Here is a 17,952-nt window from a genome sequence, read left to right as displayed (position 1 = left end):
CAAAAATGTCTTAATGTTACAGAATTTGGCATGGCTTATGTAGCATCTAGAATCATTTGCTACATTGAATATGGTACTATGTTCTGCTGCTTTTTCCTTTTTTACCTCAAGGCATGTGAGAAATTTCATGCAAAGGGAGGACAGGGCTCAACAAAGCCATCAACAGAGGAAAGTACAAACAACTAAATTATCAAATTTATTGGCATTAAGTTGTTCATGAATTTTGTTTTATTCCTTTTAATGTCTGTAGCATATATGTATAATGATGTACTTTTGTCTATTCCTTATATTGGTAATACGTTTTGTCTTTCTTTGTCTTTCTAAGGGTTTATTATTTCAATAATATTTTCAAAGAGGCTGTGTTAATTTTCTCTATTGTTTTCTATTATGCATTTCTGCTGTCATCTGTAGTATTTCCTTTCTTCTTTTTTGTTACTTTTAAGATTTTATCATTAGTTTGCAACATTTTGATTAAAATGGGCATTGGTGTGATTTTCTTTGTGTTTATATTGCTTAGGGCTTGTTGGATCTTGGATCTGTGCGTTTATATTTTTCATGAAGACTGAAAATTTTTAACCATTATTTCTTTAATTTTTCCACATATTCCCTCCCTCCACCCCCACGTTCTTTCTGGGCTTCTTCTAGGACTCCAATTATACATATGTTTTACTACTTGATATTGTCCGATAGACCACAGAGATTCTTTTTTTTTTTTCCTATTTCAGTTTAAGTAGTTTCTATTCCCTTCTCTTCAAGGTCACTGATATATTTTTTTCTGCAGTTTATAATTTACTTATAAGTTTATCTGATGAATTTTTTCAGATTTTTTTTTAATCTAAAATTTTCATTTTTTTCTCCTTTATAATTTCCATTTTTTCCATTGCAATCCTTTATCTGTTCCCTCCCCACGCTCACTTATTCCTTTAAGTCCTTGAATATATTTATAAGGGTTGTTTTATGTCCTGGTCAGCTAATTCTACCATCTTTGTCATTTCTGCATGTTCTTATACTTGACTGATTTTTCTCTTGACTATGGGTCAGATGTTCCCTGTTTCATTGCATGTCTAGAAATGTTTTATTTAATCCTAGATATTTTAGAAGCTGTATTTTTTTGCCTTAAAGAGGGAGTTTTTACCTGCAGACTGTTAATTTAATTGTGTGTCAGTTTGATCATTTTGAGACTTATTTATAAGTTTTGTTAGGGTTGGACTAAAGTATAGCTCTAATCCTTAGATGTGGCCTTTCTGAAGTGTCAATTATCTGAGGTAATCAATAAAGTCTATGGTGGGTAGAACTCAAGTGTCTCCAAATCATATGTAAACTCCAGAATCTTGCAGCTGCCTGGTAATTGCTTTTTGTATGGACTTTCAGAGTCTTACCCTGTGCATGCATATTTTGGTATTCAGCTAAAGAATTAAATAGGAATCTTATGCAATAATCTGGAGTTTTTTCTGCACAGTTGTCTCTTCTCTAATACTCTGCCGCCAAATTCCAGTCCCCCACAGTATCTCCAAACCTTCCTTAGCTCAGCCAGATACCTCTGCTCTTCTTGGCCTCTAGCTCCAAGCGCTATGACAAGAATGTGCCTCTGAACAGAATGCTGCAACAGCCATGAGGCTCACCTCACTTGTTTCCCTTATTTGGGGATCATGGTTCTGTTCTGTCACTTGTACAATACCTGCAAGTATTTTTTTCATATATTTAATCTAGTTTTATAGTTGTTTATGACAGTAGGGCTAGACCATTTGAACCTACTGTGTCACACCACAATTAGAAGTCCTCTCCCTCCCATGAACATTTTATAAATCAAATGAACCAATAAAGCTTTAAGAAGATAGCAAATTGTTCCCATTTTCACAAATGTGCTAGATCCTGGCATTGGTAGTTAAGAACCCAAACTTCCAACTTACTTGGTTAATGAGACTTTTGGATGGAGTAAATGTAGCACTTAACAGTTATGTGAATTTTTACAAGTCGTTTAACATATCCAAACTTTCATTCACTCACCTTTAAAATGAAGACAGAAATAACTACTACCTCATAGTTCTTGTGAGGTTTAGAAATAATGTTTATAAAACGTATAGCACAGTGTTTGACACATGATAAGCACTCATCCAATGCATATCATTATTCTGAAGTCAAACATTAAAATCTTCAGTGCAGGGATATTTTTAAAATATTTCATTATTATAAAAATGGGATATATATATATACAGTAAAAAGAATCAAAGTAATATAAAAAGTTATGCAAAAAGACATATCTGCCGGCCACCCCAGAGCTCCAATTTTACTTCTGAGGGATAAAATTATTAGCAGTTTCACATGTGTTCTTCCAACAATTTGCCACATTTCTCTACTTTGCCTTTATTCATTCAGTGATATACAGTAAGTCCCCTACATACGAACGAGCTTCATTCCAAGAGTGTGTCTGTAAGTCCAATTTGTTCATAAGTCCAACAAGTTAGCCTAGGTACCCAGCTAACACAATCGGCTATATAGTACTATACTATAATAGGTTTATAACACTTTTCACACAAATAATACATAAAAAAACAAACAAAAAATAAAGAAAACTTTTTTAATCTTACAGTACAGTACCTTGAAAAGTACAGTAGTACAGTACAACAGCTGGCATACAGGGGCTGGCATCCAGTGAACAGGCAAGAAGAGATACAGACTGGAGGAGGGAGAGGAGGTGGGAGATGGTAGAGCTGAAGGATCGTCAGCAGTAGGAGATGGAGGGCAAGCTGCAATTTCACTCACGCCTGACATTGATGGCACAGGTTCTGGTTCCTTGCTGGATTCAATTCTATCTACCCTCTTGAAAAAATGATCCAGTGATGTCTGGGTAGTAGCTCTTTTTTTCTTGTCACAGGTGACATGGTAACACTGGATTGCATTCTGAACAGCTGCTGCAACCTTCATGTGCCATTCTATGTTCGGGTCCTGTGCCTCAAAAACTAACAGTGCCTCCTCAAATAAAGAAAATTCCCTTGCCATTTCCGGTGCTGAGAATCTCTTCAGTTCTTCAGTTACTTCTTCTTCCTCTTGTCTCTCTTCGTCCTTTCTCTGGGCCTCCAATTCCATCAGGTCTTCATTAGTAAGCTCCTTGTGTTCCAAGCAAGTTCCATCATTATCACTTGGCGCTTCTTAGCAGTACCAGCTACATCACCACTGCTTTTACACTTGCTTCCAGACATCCTGGGCTTGAAATAAAGATACTGTACTACTGTACTCTATACAGTACTATACAGTAAAGTACACAAAAGCACAACCACTTGTAGAGGATGCATGCATGTGACAATGTATGCCAGACATGTGAACTAACTTATGTGATTGGACACATGAACCACGTTCGCATCTTTGAAAGTTTGCAACATGAAGGTTCGTATGTAGGGGACTTGCTGTTTTAGGTTGGTTAAAAACTTTGTTCCGGTTTTCCCATAACATCTTACAGAAAAACACAAACGAACTCCTTGGCCAACCAATATATTCCATTCTGTTCTTTTTGACACATACAAATAGACCTCATTCTTTAATAGCTGCATCATGTTCCTTTGTATACATACAACATAATTTATGTAAACGTTCCCTATTGACAGGATCAAGGTTATTTTCAGATATTTGCTTTTTTAAATAAAGCTCTAATAATCATTATTGTACATATAGCTTTGTGTATGTGTGAACATTACTAGGTAAATTTCTAAAACTAAGATTGCCAGATTAAAAAGTTATGTACAGTTTTACCTGTTGGTCAATACGGCTGTTTTTTTCCCAAAGAGTTTCTCAATTCACACACCCACAAACAGTGCTTATTTCCCCACACTCTTTCCAACACTATATATTATCAAACTTTCATTTCTGTCTCATTTGATATTTGAACCACAGAATCTTCATATTTTAATTTGCATTTCTTGGTACGATTAAAACAGAACATTTTCATTTGTTTATGAGTTACTTACATTTCTTTCTGTCTAAACTGCCTATTCCTCTCGTGCTCTCCGATTGCCAGCGATGGCGGGTGTGGGCCCCATGCTCCAGCGCCATCCATTTTCAGGGCTAGTTGATTCAGCAGCTGTGTGGCTGACAGGGTCTTGGTGCTCCAGCCTGGTGTCAGGCCTGAGCCTCTGAGGTGGGAGAGCCGAGATCAAATCACTGGACCACCAGAGACCTCCCAGTCCCACATAATACCAATCAGCGAGAGCTCTCCCAGAGATCTCCATCTCAATGATAAGACTCAGCTCCATCCACTGGCCAGCAAACTCCAGTGCTGGACACTCCATGCCAAACAACTAGCAAGACAGGAACACAACCCCACCCATTAGCAGACAGGCTGCCTAAAATCATACTAAGTTCAAAGAAACCCCAAAACACAACAACGGACACGACCCTGCCCACAAGAAAGAAAAGATCCAGACCCACGCACCAGAACACAGGCACCAGTCCGCTCCACCAGGAAGCCTACACAAGTCACTGAACCAACCTCACCCACTGGGGGCAGACACCAAAAAAAACGGGAACTACGAACCCACAGCCTGTGAAAAGGAGACCCCAAACACAGTAAGTAAAACAAAATGAGAAGACAGAGAAACATGCAGTAGATGAAGGAACAAGGTAAAAACCCACGAGATCAAACAAATGAGGGGGAAATAGGCAGTCTACCTGAAAAAGAATTCAGAGTAATGATAGTAAAGATGATCCAAAATCTTGGAAATAGAATGGAAAAAAATACAAGCAATGTTTAACAAGGACCTAGAAGAACTAAAGAGCAAACAAACAATGATGAACAACACAATAAATAAAATTAAAAATTCTCTAGAAGGAATCAATAGCAGAATAACTGAGGAAGAAGAACGGATAAGTGACCTGGAAGATAAAATAGTGGAAATAACTACCATAGAGAAAAATAAAGAAAAAAGAATGAAAAGAATTAAGGACGGTCTCAGAGACCTCTGGGACATTAAACGCACCAACATTCAAATTTTAGGGGTCCCAGAAGAAGAAGAGAAAAAGAAAGGGACTGAAAAATATTTGAAGATATTATAGTTGAAAACTTCCCTAACATGGGAAAGGAAATAGTCAATCACGTCCAGGAAGTGCAGAGAGTCCCATACAGTATAAATCCAAGGAGAAACACACCAAGACACATATTAATCAAACTATCCAATATTAAATACAAAGAAAACATATTAAAAGCAACAAGGGAAAAGCAACAAATAACATACAAGGGAACTCCCATAAGGTTAACAGCTGATCTTTCAGCAGAAACTCTGCAAGCCGGAAGGGAGTGGCAAAACATATTTTAAATGATGAAAGGGAAAAACCTACAACCAACATTACACTACCCAGCAAGGATCTCATTCAGATTGGACGGAGAAATTAAAATCTTTACAGACAAGCAAAAGCTAAGAGAATTCAGCACCACGAAACCAGCTTTACAACACATGCTAAAGGAACTTCTCTAGGCAGGAAACACAACAGAAGGAAAAGACCTACAATAACAAACGTAAAACAATAAAAAAATGGTAATAGGAACACACATATTGATAATTACCTTAAATGTAAATGGATTAAATGTTACAAACAAAAGACACAGACGGGCTGAATGGATACAAAAACAAGATCCTTATATATGCTGTCTATAAGAGAGCCACTTCAGACCTAGGGACACATCAGACTGAAAGTGAGGGGATGGGAAAAGATATTCCATGCAAATGGAAATCAAAAGAAAGCTGCAGTAGCAATTCTCATATCAGACAAAAAAGACTTTAAAAGAAAGACTATTACAAGAGACAAAGAAAGACACTACATAATGATCAAGGGATAAATCCAAGAAGAAGATATAACAATTGTAAATATTTATGCACCCAACATAGGAGTACCTCAATACATAAGGCAAATACTAAGAACCATAAAAGGGGAAATTGACAGAAACACAATACTAGTAGGGGACTTTAACACCCCACTTTCACCAATGGACAGATCATCCAAAATGAAAATAAATAAGGAAACACAAGCTTTAAATGACACATTAGACCACATGGACTTAATTGATATTTATAGGACATTCCATCCAAAAACAACAGAATACACTTTCTTCTCAAGTGCTCATGGAACATTCTCCAGGATAGATCATATCTTGGGTCACAAATCAAGCCTTGGTATATTCAAGAAAATTGAAATCATATCAAGCATCTTTCCAACCACAATGTTATGAGACTAGATATCAATTACAGGAAAAAAACTAAAAAATTAAAACACATGGAGGCTAAACAATACGCTACTAAATAACCAAGAAATCACTGAAGAAATCAAAGAGGAAATCCAAAAATACCTAGACGCAAATGACAATGAAAACACGATGACGCAAAACCTATGGGATGCAGCAAAAGCAGTTCTAAGAGGGAAGATTATAACAATACAATCCTACCTCAAGAAACATCTCAAATAAACAACCTAACCTTACACATAAAGCAATTAGAAAAGGAAGAACAAAAAAAACCCAAAGTTAGCAGAAAAAAATCATAAAGATCAGATAAGAAATAAATGAAAAAGAAATGAAGAAAACGAGAGCAAAGGTCAATAACACTAAAAGCTGGTTCTTTGAGAAGATAAACAAAATTGAGAAACCATTAGCCAGACACAGCAGGAAAAAAAAAAGGGAGAAGACTCAAATCAACAAAAATAGAAATGAAAAAGGAGAAGTAACAACTGACACTGCAGAAATACAAAGGATCATGAGAGATTACTACAAGCAACTCTATGCCAAAAAAATGGACAACCTGGAAGAAATGGACAAATTCTTAAAAAAGCACAACCTTCCGAGACTGAACCAGGAAGAAATACAAAATACAAACAGACCAATCACAAGCACCGAAATTGAAACTGTGATTAAAAATCTTCCAATGCTCAAAAGCCCAGGACCAGATGGCTTCACAGGCAAATTCTATCAAATATTTTGAGAAGAGCTAACACCTATCTTTCTTCCAAAATATAGCAGAGGGAGGAACACTCCAAACTCATTCTATGAGGCCACAATCACCCTGGTACCAAAACCAGACAAAGATGTCACAAAAAAAGAAAATTACAGGCCAATATCACAGATGAACACAGAAGCAAAAATCCTCAACAAAATACTAGCAAACAGAATCCAACAGCATATTAAAAGGATCATACACCATCATCAATTGGGGTTTCTCCCAGGAATGTAAGGATTCTTCAATATATGCAAATCAATCAATGTGATACACCATATTAACAAACTGAAGGATAGAAACCATATGATAATCTCAATAGATGGAGAAAAAGCTTTTGACAAAATTCAACATCCATTTATGATAGAAACTCTCCAGAAGTACGCATAGCGGGAACTTACCTCAACATAATAAAGGCCATATATGACAAACCCACAGCCAACATCATTCTCAATGGCGAAAAACTGAAACCATTTCTATTAAGATCAAGAACAAGACAAGGTTTCCCACTCTCACCACTATTATTCAACATAGTTTTGGAAGCTTTAGCCACAGCAATCAGAGAAGAAAAAGAAATAAGAGGAATCCAAATCAGAAAAGAAGAAGTAAAGCTGTCACTATTTGCAGATGATATGATACTTTACATAGAGAATACTAAAGATGCTATCAGAAAAGTACTAGACGTAATCAATGAATTTGGTGAAGTAGCAGGATACAAAATTAATGCACAGAAATCTCTTGCATTCCTATACACTAATGATGAAAAATATGAAAGAAAAATTAAGGAAACACTACCATTTACCATTACAACAAAAAGAATAAAATACCTAAGAAAAAACCTACCTAAGGAGACAAAAGACCTGTATGCAGAAAACTAGAAGACACTGATGAAAGAAATTAAACATGATACAAAGAGATGGAGAGATATACCATGTTCTTGGATTGGAAGAATCAACATTGTGAAAATGACTTTACTACCCAAAGCTATCTACAGATTCAATGCAATCCCTATCAAACTACCACTGGCATTTTTCACAGAACTAGAACAAAAAATTTCACAATTTGTATGGAAACACAAAACACCCCGAATAGCTGAAGCAATCTTGAGAAAGAAAAACGGAGCTGGAGGAATCAGGCTCCTGGACTTCAGACTATACTACAAAGCTACAGTAATCAAGACAGTATGGTACTGGCACAAAAACAGAAATATAGATCAGTGGTACAGGATAGAAGGCCCAGAGACAAACCCACGCACATATGGTCACCTTATCTTTGATAAATGAGGCAACAATATACAATGAAGGAAAGACAGTCCTCTTCAATAAGTGGTGCTAGGAAAACTGGACAGCTACATGTAAAAGAATGAAGTTAGAACACTCCCTAACTCCAAATACAAAAATAAACTCAAAATGGATTAAACACCTAAGTGTTAGGCCAGACACTATAAAACTCCTAGAGGAAAACATAGGCAGAACACTCTATGACATAAATCACAGCAAGATCCTTTTTGACCCACCTCCTAGAGAAATGGAAATAAAAACAAAAATAAACAAATGGGACCTAATGAAACTTCAAGCTTTTGCACAGCAAAGGAAACCATAAACAAGACGAAAAGACAACCCCCAGAATGGGAGAAAATATTTGCAAACGAAGCAACTGACAAAGGATTAATCTCCAAAATATACAAGCAACTCATGCAGCTCAATATCAAAAACACAAACAACCCAATCCAAAAATGGGCAGAAGATCTAAATAGACATTCCTCCAAAGAAGATATACAGATTGACAACAAACACATGAATGGATGCTCAACATCACTAATCATTAGAGAAATGCAAATCAAAACTACAAAGAGGTATTACCTCACAGTTACAGGCATTCTGACACCAGTCAGAATGGCCATCATCAAAAAATCTACAAACAATAAATGTTGGAGAGAGTGTGGAGAAAAGGGAACCCTCTTGCACTGTTGGTGGGAATGTAAATTGATACAGCCACTATGGAGAACAGTATGGAGGTTCCTTAAAAAACTAAAAATAGAACTACCATACGACCCAGCAATCCCACTACTGGGCATATATCCTGAGAAAACCATAATTCAAAAAGAGTCATGTACCACAATTTCATTGCCGCACTATTTACCATAGCCAGACATGGAAGCAACCTAAGTTTCCATCAACAGATGAATGGATAAAGAAGATGTGGCACAGGGGCTTCCCTGGTGGCGCAGTGGTTGAGAATCTGCCTGCCAATGCAGGGGACACGGGTTCGAGCTCTGGTCTGGGAGGATCCCACATGCCACGGAGCAACTGGGCCCGTGAGCCACAACTACTGAGCCTGCGTGTCTGGAGCTTGTGCTCCGCGACAAGAGAGGCCGCAACAGTGAGAGGCCCGCGCTCCGCGATGAAGAGTGGCCCCCGCTCGCCGCAACTAGAGAAAGCCCTCGCACAGAAACGAAGACCCAACACAGCCAAAAATAAATAAATTAATTAATTAAAAAAAAAAAGATGTGGCACATATATCCAATGGAATATTACTCAGCCATAAAAAGAAATGAAATTGAATTATTTGTAGTGAGGTGGATGGACCTAGAGTCTGTCATACAGAGTGAAGTAAGTCAGAAAAAGAATAACAAATACCATATGCTAACACATGTATATGGAATCTAAAACAAAAAATTGGTTCTGATGAACCTAGGGGCAGGACAGGAATAAAGACGCAGACATAGAGAATGGAGTTGAGGACATGTGAAGGGGGAAGGGTAAGCTGAGATGAAGTGAGAGAGTAGCATGGACATATATACACTACCAAATGTAAAACAGACAACTAGTGGGAAGCAGCTGCATAGCACAGGGAGATAGCTCGCTGCTTTGTGACCACCTAGAGGGGTGGGATAGGGGGGTGGGATAGGGAGGTGGGATAGGGAGATGCAAGAGGGAGGGAATATGGGGATATATGTATACATATAGCTGATTAACTTTGTTATACAGCAGAAACTAACACAACACTGTAAAGCAATTATACTCCAATAGAGATGTTAAAAAAATAATAAATGAGTAAATAAAGAGATAAACTGCCTCTTCTGAACCACTGTCCCCTTTTCTATTTCTTTTAAATTGGTTTGTGTTTTTCTTATTGATTTGTAAGATTTTAAAGTAGAATCTGGAGATTAGTTCTTTGACATATGTTGCAAATATTAACTTTTTCATAGAGGTTTAATTTGTCTTTGTACATTTTGTTGTTTCATTTGACTTTCTTTTGGACAGTTTTTTCCCCCAGAGGTTTAAAATTTTTACATAGACAATATTTGGAATAATTTCCATTTCAGTTTTTGTAACCTTTTTCCCTACTCCATGATTATTCAAAAGCTGTCTTACAGGCATTTTTTTGACACATCTACTTTTCAAATTTCCAACATTTAAATTTTTTATTCATAAAATACAGATTTTTGTATAAGGACTGAAGTCATGATTTTAAGTTAATCAGTTGTCCCAATGTTGTTCATTGAATAATTCCATTACCTTAGTGACTGATTAGAAAGCCAATTCAATGATATGTTTCTATTTCCCATTTTGAATGCTATGTTTCTGTTCTACTATAATTCTAGAAGCCTTTATAAATCTAACATAGTGGGTTAAGTATGCTAACACTTGTTTTCTGGTGCAAATTCTAATACATTTATGCACATGTAAATATATAGAATAAACATGCTGTGTTAGAAAATGATGTCTGATTTACTGATTCTAACAGTCTATCTTAATTGTACACAATATTTACAATAGTTATCATGTTGTTCCTCTCTCCTTTTAAGACCAAAATGTATTTTCTAACCATAAGTCTGAGTCATGAGATTTAACGTGAATTCTCTCAGGGGGAGTTTCTGCCAGGCCATATAGCAGCTCAGAGGGATGCCTTGCTCATGAGAGGGAATGAGATCTGTGTGCTCAACTGCAAGTATGATTGGATTTACAGATTAACAAAATAAGAAAGATCAAAGCCCTGTTATCAAGTAGACCTACAAGCCTAGAGCTTGCTCTTGTAAGAAAAATTGTTCTGTGCCCCTAATCTTTCTAATCTTGACCTCACAGTGGGGTTTTGTACTTAAGACAATGTCAACAAGGATGCAAAATTCAATCTCAGGCCACATTCTACTTTTTCTTAACATGGGTGAACACGCCCTCAGTGACTATATTGGCAACTGTATGGAAATTTCAGGCTTCAAACAGAATTTCTAATTCCATTAAATGGATGTTCAGCAGAGCACACTGAGTTTTGTGGTTACTAAAGAGAAAACTAGGCACACATACTTACTCTTAATTAATCACAGTCTCTCTTGTTCCCAAATAGTATGGACTTCGATATTCTCATATTTATGACTTCAGTGTCTAGCACTGTGCCTGTCACACAACAATTTTCAGGATAAATTATTCTCCAGATTCAAACAAAAATTTGAAGTTTGTTTTTTAAATCCTAAACCATAAACCTATGTTGATTCACAACTGAGAAGAATATTTGGGAAGTCTGAAATTGACCATGTGTAGGCAGATAACGAGTATCTCACCTTATTGACCTCTTATTTAGGAACAACATTGCCATAATTAACATGGTGAGCTCTTTCTTATCTTAAATGTTAAGAAGACTAGAGCATTTTGAAATGCTCATTTTATTAGAAAATGCATCACATATGGGTTGCCATCTTGGAAAAAACTGGAATGCATCAAAATTCTCACAGTTAAAACTAATGAAAACTATTTAATCATATTCCACATGAGTGAAATCATATGGCATTTGTCTTTCTCCATCTGACTTATTTTACTTAACAACCTCAAGGTCCATGCATGTTACCACAAATGGCAAGATTTCATCTTTTTATGGCAGAATATTATTCCATCGTATGTATATACTGATGGATACTTTGATTCTTCCCATATCTTAGCTATTGTAAATAATGCTGTCATGAATACAGAGGTGCATATATCTCTATGAATTAGTGTTTTCGTATTCTCTGGATAAATACCCAGAAGTGGAACAGCTGGATCATGTGGTAGTTCTATTCTTAATTCTTTGAGGAATTTTCATACTGTTTTCCACAGTGGCAGCAACAATTTACATTCCCACCAACAGTGTATGAGGGTTCCCTTTCACCACACCCTTTCCAACACTTGTTATTTCTTGTCTTTTTGATAACAGCCATTCTAATGAGTGTGAGGTGATATCTCGTGGTTTTGATTTGCATTTCCCTAATAAATTAGTGTTGAGCATTTATTCATGTGCCTGTTGGCCATATGTATGTATTCTTTGGAAAAATGTTTATTAAGATCCTTTAACCATTTTTTAATTGGGTTTTTTTTTTTTTGGTGTTGTTGAGTTGTGTAAGTTTTTCATGTATTTTGGATATTAATCCCCTATTGGATATATGATTTGCAAATATTTTCTTCCATTCAGTAAGTTGTCTTTTAATTTTGTTGATGGTTTCCTCTGCTGCACAGAAGCTTTTGAGTTTGATGTAGTCCCACTTGTTTATTTTTGCTTTTGTTCCCCTTGCCTGAGGAGACAGGTTCAAAAAAATACCGGTAAGACCAAAGTCAAAGAGCATACTGCCTATGTTTTCTTCTAGGAGTTTTATGGTTTCAGGTCTTACATTAAAGTCTATAATCCATTTTGAGTTAATTTTTGTTTCTGTGTAAGAAAGTAGTCTAGTTTCATTCTTTTGCATGTGGCTGTCCAGTTTTCCCAACACCATTTATTAAAGAGAATGTCTTTTCTCCACTGTATTTCTTTGCTCCTTTGTGATAAATTGTCTGTATATGTGTGGGTTTATTTCTGGGCTCTTTGATTCTGTTCCACTGACCTGCATGTCAACTTTTTCTGCCAATACTATGCTGTTTTGATTGCTATAGCTTTGTACTTTAATTTGAAGTCAGGAAGTGTGATGCCTCCAGCTTTGTTCTTTTTTCTCAGGGTTGCTTTGGCTATTCATAGTCTTTTGTCATTCCATACAAATTTTAGGATTTTTTTGTTTTATTTCTGTGAAAAATGTCATTGGGATTTTGATAGGGACTGCATTAAATCTGTAGATTGTGTTAGGTAACATGGACTTTTTTTCAATGCTAATTCTTCCAATCCATGAACACAGAATATCTTTCCATTTCTTTGTGTGTTCTTCCATTTTTTAAAGAATATCTTATAGTTTTGAGTGTACAGGCCTTTCACATCCTTAAATTTATTCCTAGGTATTTTATTCTTTTTGTTGCAACAGTAAATGGGATAATTTTCCAAATTTCTCTGATAGTTCATTGTTAGTTCATAGAAATGGAACAGATTTTTGTATACTGATCTTGTACCCTGCATCTTTACTGTATTCATTTATTATTTCTCATAGTTTTTGGTAGAATTTTTAGGGTTCTCTATATATAAAATCACATCATCTGCAAATAGTGAGAGTTTTCCTTCTTCCTTTCCAATTTGGATACCTTTTATTTCTTGTTCTTGCCTAACTGCTCTATCTAGGACTCCCAATATTATGTTGAATAAAAGTGGTGAGAGTGGGCATCCTTGTCTTATTCCTGATCTTAAAGTAAAAGCTTTCAGTTTTTCCCACTGAGTATCAGGTTAGCTGTGGTTTTGTCATATATGGCTTTTATCTACACCCATTTTATTGAGTTTTACCATAAATAGGTGAGAATCATGTTAAATGCTTTTCCTGCATCTACTGAGATGGCTATATGATTTTTATTCTTCAACTTAATGTGGTGTATCACACTGATTGATTTACAGACATTGAACCATCTTTGCAACCCTGGAATATATCCCACTTGATCATGCAGTATAATTCTTTTAATGTATTGTTGTATTTGGCTTGCTAATATTTTGTTGAGGATTTTTGCATCTATGTTCATCAGAGATTTTGGTCTGCAATTTTTTTGTGTTGTCTTTATCTGGTTTTGGTATCAGGGTGATGCTAGCCTCATAAAATGAGTTAAGAATCATTCCCTCCTCTTCAATTTTTTGGGAGAGTTTGAGAAAGATAGGTATTAGATCTTTGAATGTTTGGTAGAAGTCACCTGTGAAGACATCTGGTCCTGGACTTTGTTTTTTGGGGGAGGTTTTGATTTCTATTTAAATATCCTTAATAGTGATCAGTCTATTCAGATTTTTCTATTTCTTCATGATTCAGTCTTGAAAGGTTATATGATTCTAAGAATTTGTCCATTTCTTCTAAGTTGTCCAATTTGTTGTTGTATAGCTGTTCACAGTATTCTCTAATCCTTTGTATTTCTGTGGTATACATTGTAATTTCTCTTCTTTCATTTCTGATTTATCTGAGCCTTCTCTCTTTTTTCTTATTGACTCTACTGTAAGGTTTGTCAATTTTATCTTTTCAAAGAAACATCTCTTATTTTCACTGATCTTTTCTATTGTCTTTTAGTCTCTATTTCCACTCTGATTTTTATTTTTTCCTTCTACTGACTTTGGGCTTTTCTTGTTCTTCTTTTTCTAGTTCCTTTCGGTGTAAGGTTAGATTGCTTGAGATTTTTCTTGTTTCTTGAGGTAGGCCTGTATTACTATAAACTTCCTTCTTAGTACTGCTTTTGCTGCATCCCAGAGATTCTGCTATGTTGTATTTTCATTTTTCTTTGTCTTCAGGTATTTTTAAATTCTCTTTTGATTTCTTCATTGATCTAATAGTTGTTCAGTAGCATATTGTTTTGTCTCCACATATTTGTGATTTTTCCAGCTTTCTTCTTGTAGTTGATTTCTAGTTTCATACCACTGTGGTCAAAGAAGATGCTTGATATTATTTCAATTTTAAATTTATTGAGACTTGTTTTGTGTCCCAAAATATGGTTTATCCTTGAGAATGTTCCATGTACACTTGAGAAGAATGTGTATTTTGCTGCATTTGAATGGAATATTCTATATATCAATTAGCTACATCTGATATAATGTTTCATTTGTCAATATTTCTTGTTGACTTTCTGTCTTGATGATCTACCCATTGACGTAAGTGGGGTGTTAAAGTCCCCTGTTATTGTGTTGCTGTCAATTTCTCCCTTGGGTCTGTTAATAATTACTTTATGTATTTTGGTACTCCTATGTTAGGCACATATATATTAGTATTACATCTTCTTGGTGAATTGTCTCCTTTATCATTATATAAAGTCCACCTTTGTCTTGTTACCTTTTTTGGCTTTAAGTCTATTTTGTCTGATATGTGTAGGGCTACCCCTGCTTTCTTTTGTCTGCCATTTTCTTGGAGTATCATTTTCCATCCCTTCACTTTGAGGCTACGTTTGTGTTTAGAGCTAGATGAGTCTCCTGAAGGCTGCATATAGGTGGGTATCGTTTTTTAATCCATCCAGCCATTCTGTATCTTTTGATTGGTGAAATCAATCCATTTACTTAGGGTTATTATTGACAGATAAGTACTCAGTACTGCCATTTTATCTTTTGTTTTTCAATTGCTCTATCTCCATTGTTTCTTTTTCTTTGTGTTTCTATTTTAGTTTTGTGGTTTTCTATGATGTTTTTCTAAGCTTTCTCTTTTTTTAATATTTCATGTCTCTGCTCTAGATTTACGTTTTGTGGTTTATATATGTTACCTTTAAGTTTGTATAAAGCATCTCACACATAATACAGTCCTTTTTTTCTGCTGATAGCATCTTATCTTTATTTGCCTATATGGGTTCATCCTTTTCCTCTTCCCCTTTTATACTTTTGTTGTCTCAACTTACCTGTTTTTATGTTGTGAGTTCATTATCATATTGAAGTAGCTATGGTTATTTTTGCTGTTTTTTTCCCTTCATAACTTTTATGCTATGATTAGGTATTTAACAATGTATTCTGATATAGAGTTGAAACTTTCTGAGTCTATTTACCACCTTACTCAAAGTTTTCTGTACTTTTACTTTTTCTTTTCAGGTAGAAGAGCTCTCTTCAACATTTCTTGTAAGGCAGGTCTAGTTGTGATGAATTCCTTCATCTTCTGTTTGTCTGAGAAAGTCTTTATTTATACTTCATATCTATAATTTTTCTGGATAGAGTATTCTTGGCTGACAGTTTTTACCTTTCAATATTTTGAGTATGTCATTCCACTCTCCCCTGAAATCTGCTCATAGTCTGCTGGGGGTTCCTTTGTAGGTTACTGTCATTTTTTTCCCCTGGCTACCTTCAAAATTTTTTCTCTATCATTGACTTTTGACAGTTCATAATAATGTGTTTTGGAGAAGGTCTTTTTGCATTGAGATAATTAGGTGTTCTCTTAGCTTTGTGGACTTGTATGTCCAGTTCTTTCCCCATGTTTGGGAAGTTCACAGCTATTACTTTTTTAAATAAAATCACTGCTCCCTTCTCCCTCTCTTTTACTTCTGGGATACTCATTACCCTTATGTTGCTTTTCCTGATGGAGTCAGACAGTTCTCATAGAATTTCTTCATTTTGAAAAATCTTCTCTCCTCATCTACCTGAATCATTTCTAGTTTTCTATTTTTTAAAAAATTTATTTATTTATTTATATTTTTGGCTGTGTTGGGTCTTCATTTCTGTGTGAGGGCTTTCTCTAGTTGTGGCAAGCGGGGGCCACTCTTCATCACGGTGCGTGGGCCTCTCACTATCGCGGCCTCTCCTGTTGCGGAGCACAGGCTCCAGACGCGCAGGCTCAGTAGTTGTGGCTCACGGGCCTAGTTGCTCCGCGGCATGTGGGATCTTCCCAGATCAGGGCTCGAACCCATGTCCCCTGCACTGGCAGGCAGATTCTCAACCACTGCGCCACCAGGGAAGCCCTAGATTTCTATTTTTGAGTTTGCTAATTCTCTCTTCCATATGGTCTGCTCTATTTCCAATGCTTTCTATTGCATTCTTCATCTGATTTATTGAGTTCTTCAGCTCCAAATTTTCTGTTTGGTTTTTTTACAGCTTCAATCTCTTTCATAAAGTATTCCTTCTGTTCATTAATTTCATTACTGAGCTCATTAAACTACCTTTCTGAGTTTTCTTATAGCTTGTTGAGTTTTTTTTCATGACAACTATTTTTTAATTCTCTATCAGATCACAAACTTCCTTGACTTTAAGTTTGGTTTCTGGAGAATTGTCATTTTCTTTTTGTGATACCATGTTACCACTGTTTTTCATGGTGCTTAATGAGTTGTTCCTCTGCTGGTGGACTGTCCATTACTCCTTACTTTGCAAATCACATATTTGATAAAGACTCCATCAAGAATATCTAAAGAATTCCTTTTTTCATTTAATGTCTTTGCTGGTTTGGATACCACAACAACGCTGGACTTACTGATCTTAAAGAACCAGCTTTTGATTTCATTAATTTTCTCTATTGTTTTTCTGTTCTCCATTTAACTGATATTAGTTTTGACAGTTATTATTTTCTTTCTTCTACTTATTTTGGGTTTAATTTTCTATCATTTTTCTAATTCTTTAAGTTAGAAGGTGAGGTCAGTGATTTGAGACCTTTCCTCTACTCTACCATGGGCACTCAGTACTACAACATTTCCCATAAGTACTCCTTTGGGGCATCCCCAAATTTTGAAATGTTGTGTTTTCATTTTCATTCAGTTCAAAACACTTTGGCATTTCCCTTTAGGTTTTTTTCTTTGACTTACTGTTTATTTAGAAGTGTATATTTTTTAGTTTTCAAATATCTGTGGATTTTCCAACTATCTTTTTATTATTGATTTCTAATTTAGTTCCATCAAGGTTAAAGAAAATATTTTGAAAGACATAAATCTTTTAAGTATATTAGCACTTGCTTTATGGCCAGAATATATTCTATCTAGGTAAATGTTTCATCTCTACTTGAAAATAATACATATTCTGCTGTTGCTGGGTGTAGTGTTCTATAACTGTCAAGTAGTTCAAGTTGGTTTATAGTGTTTTTCAAGTCTTTTATATCCCTACTGATTTTGTTTAGTTGTTCTACCAATTATTCATGGAAGAGTGTGGAAAAGTCCAATTTTAATTGTGC

Source organism: Balaenoptera ricei, chromosome 8 (genome assembly GCF_028023285.1).
Source record: "Balaenoptera ricei isolate mBalRic1 chromosome 8, mBalRic1.hap2, whole genome shotgun sequence".
NCBI classification, from domain to species: Eukaryota; Metazoa; Chordata; class Mammalia; order Artiodactyla; family Balaenopteridae; genus Balaenoptera; species Balaenoptera ricei.
The sequence above is the reverse complement of the archived record's forward strand: the minus strand, read 5'-3'. Positions refer to the sequence as shown.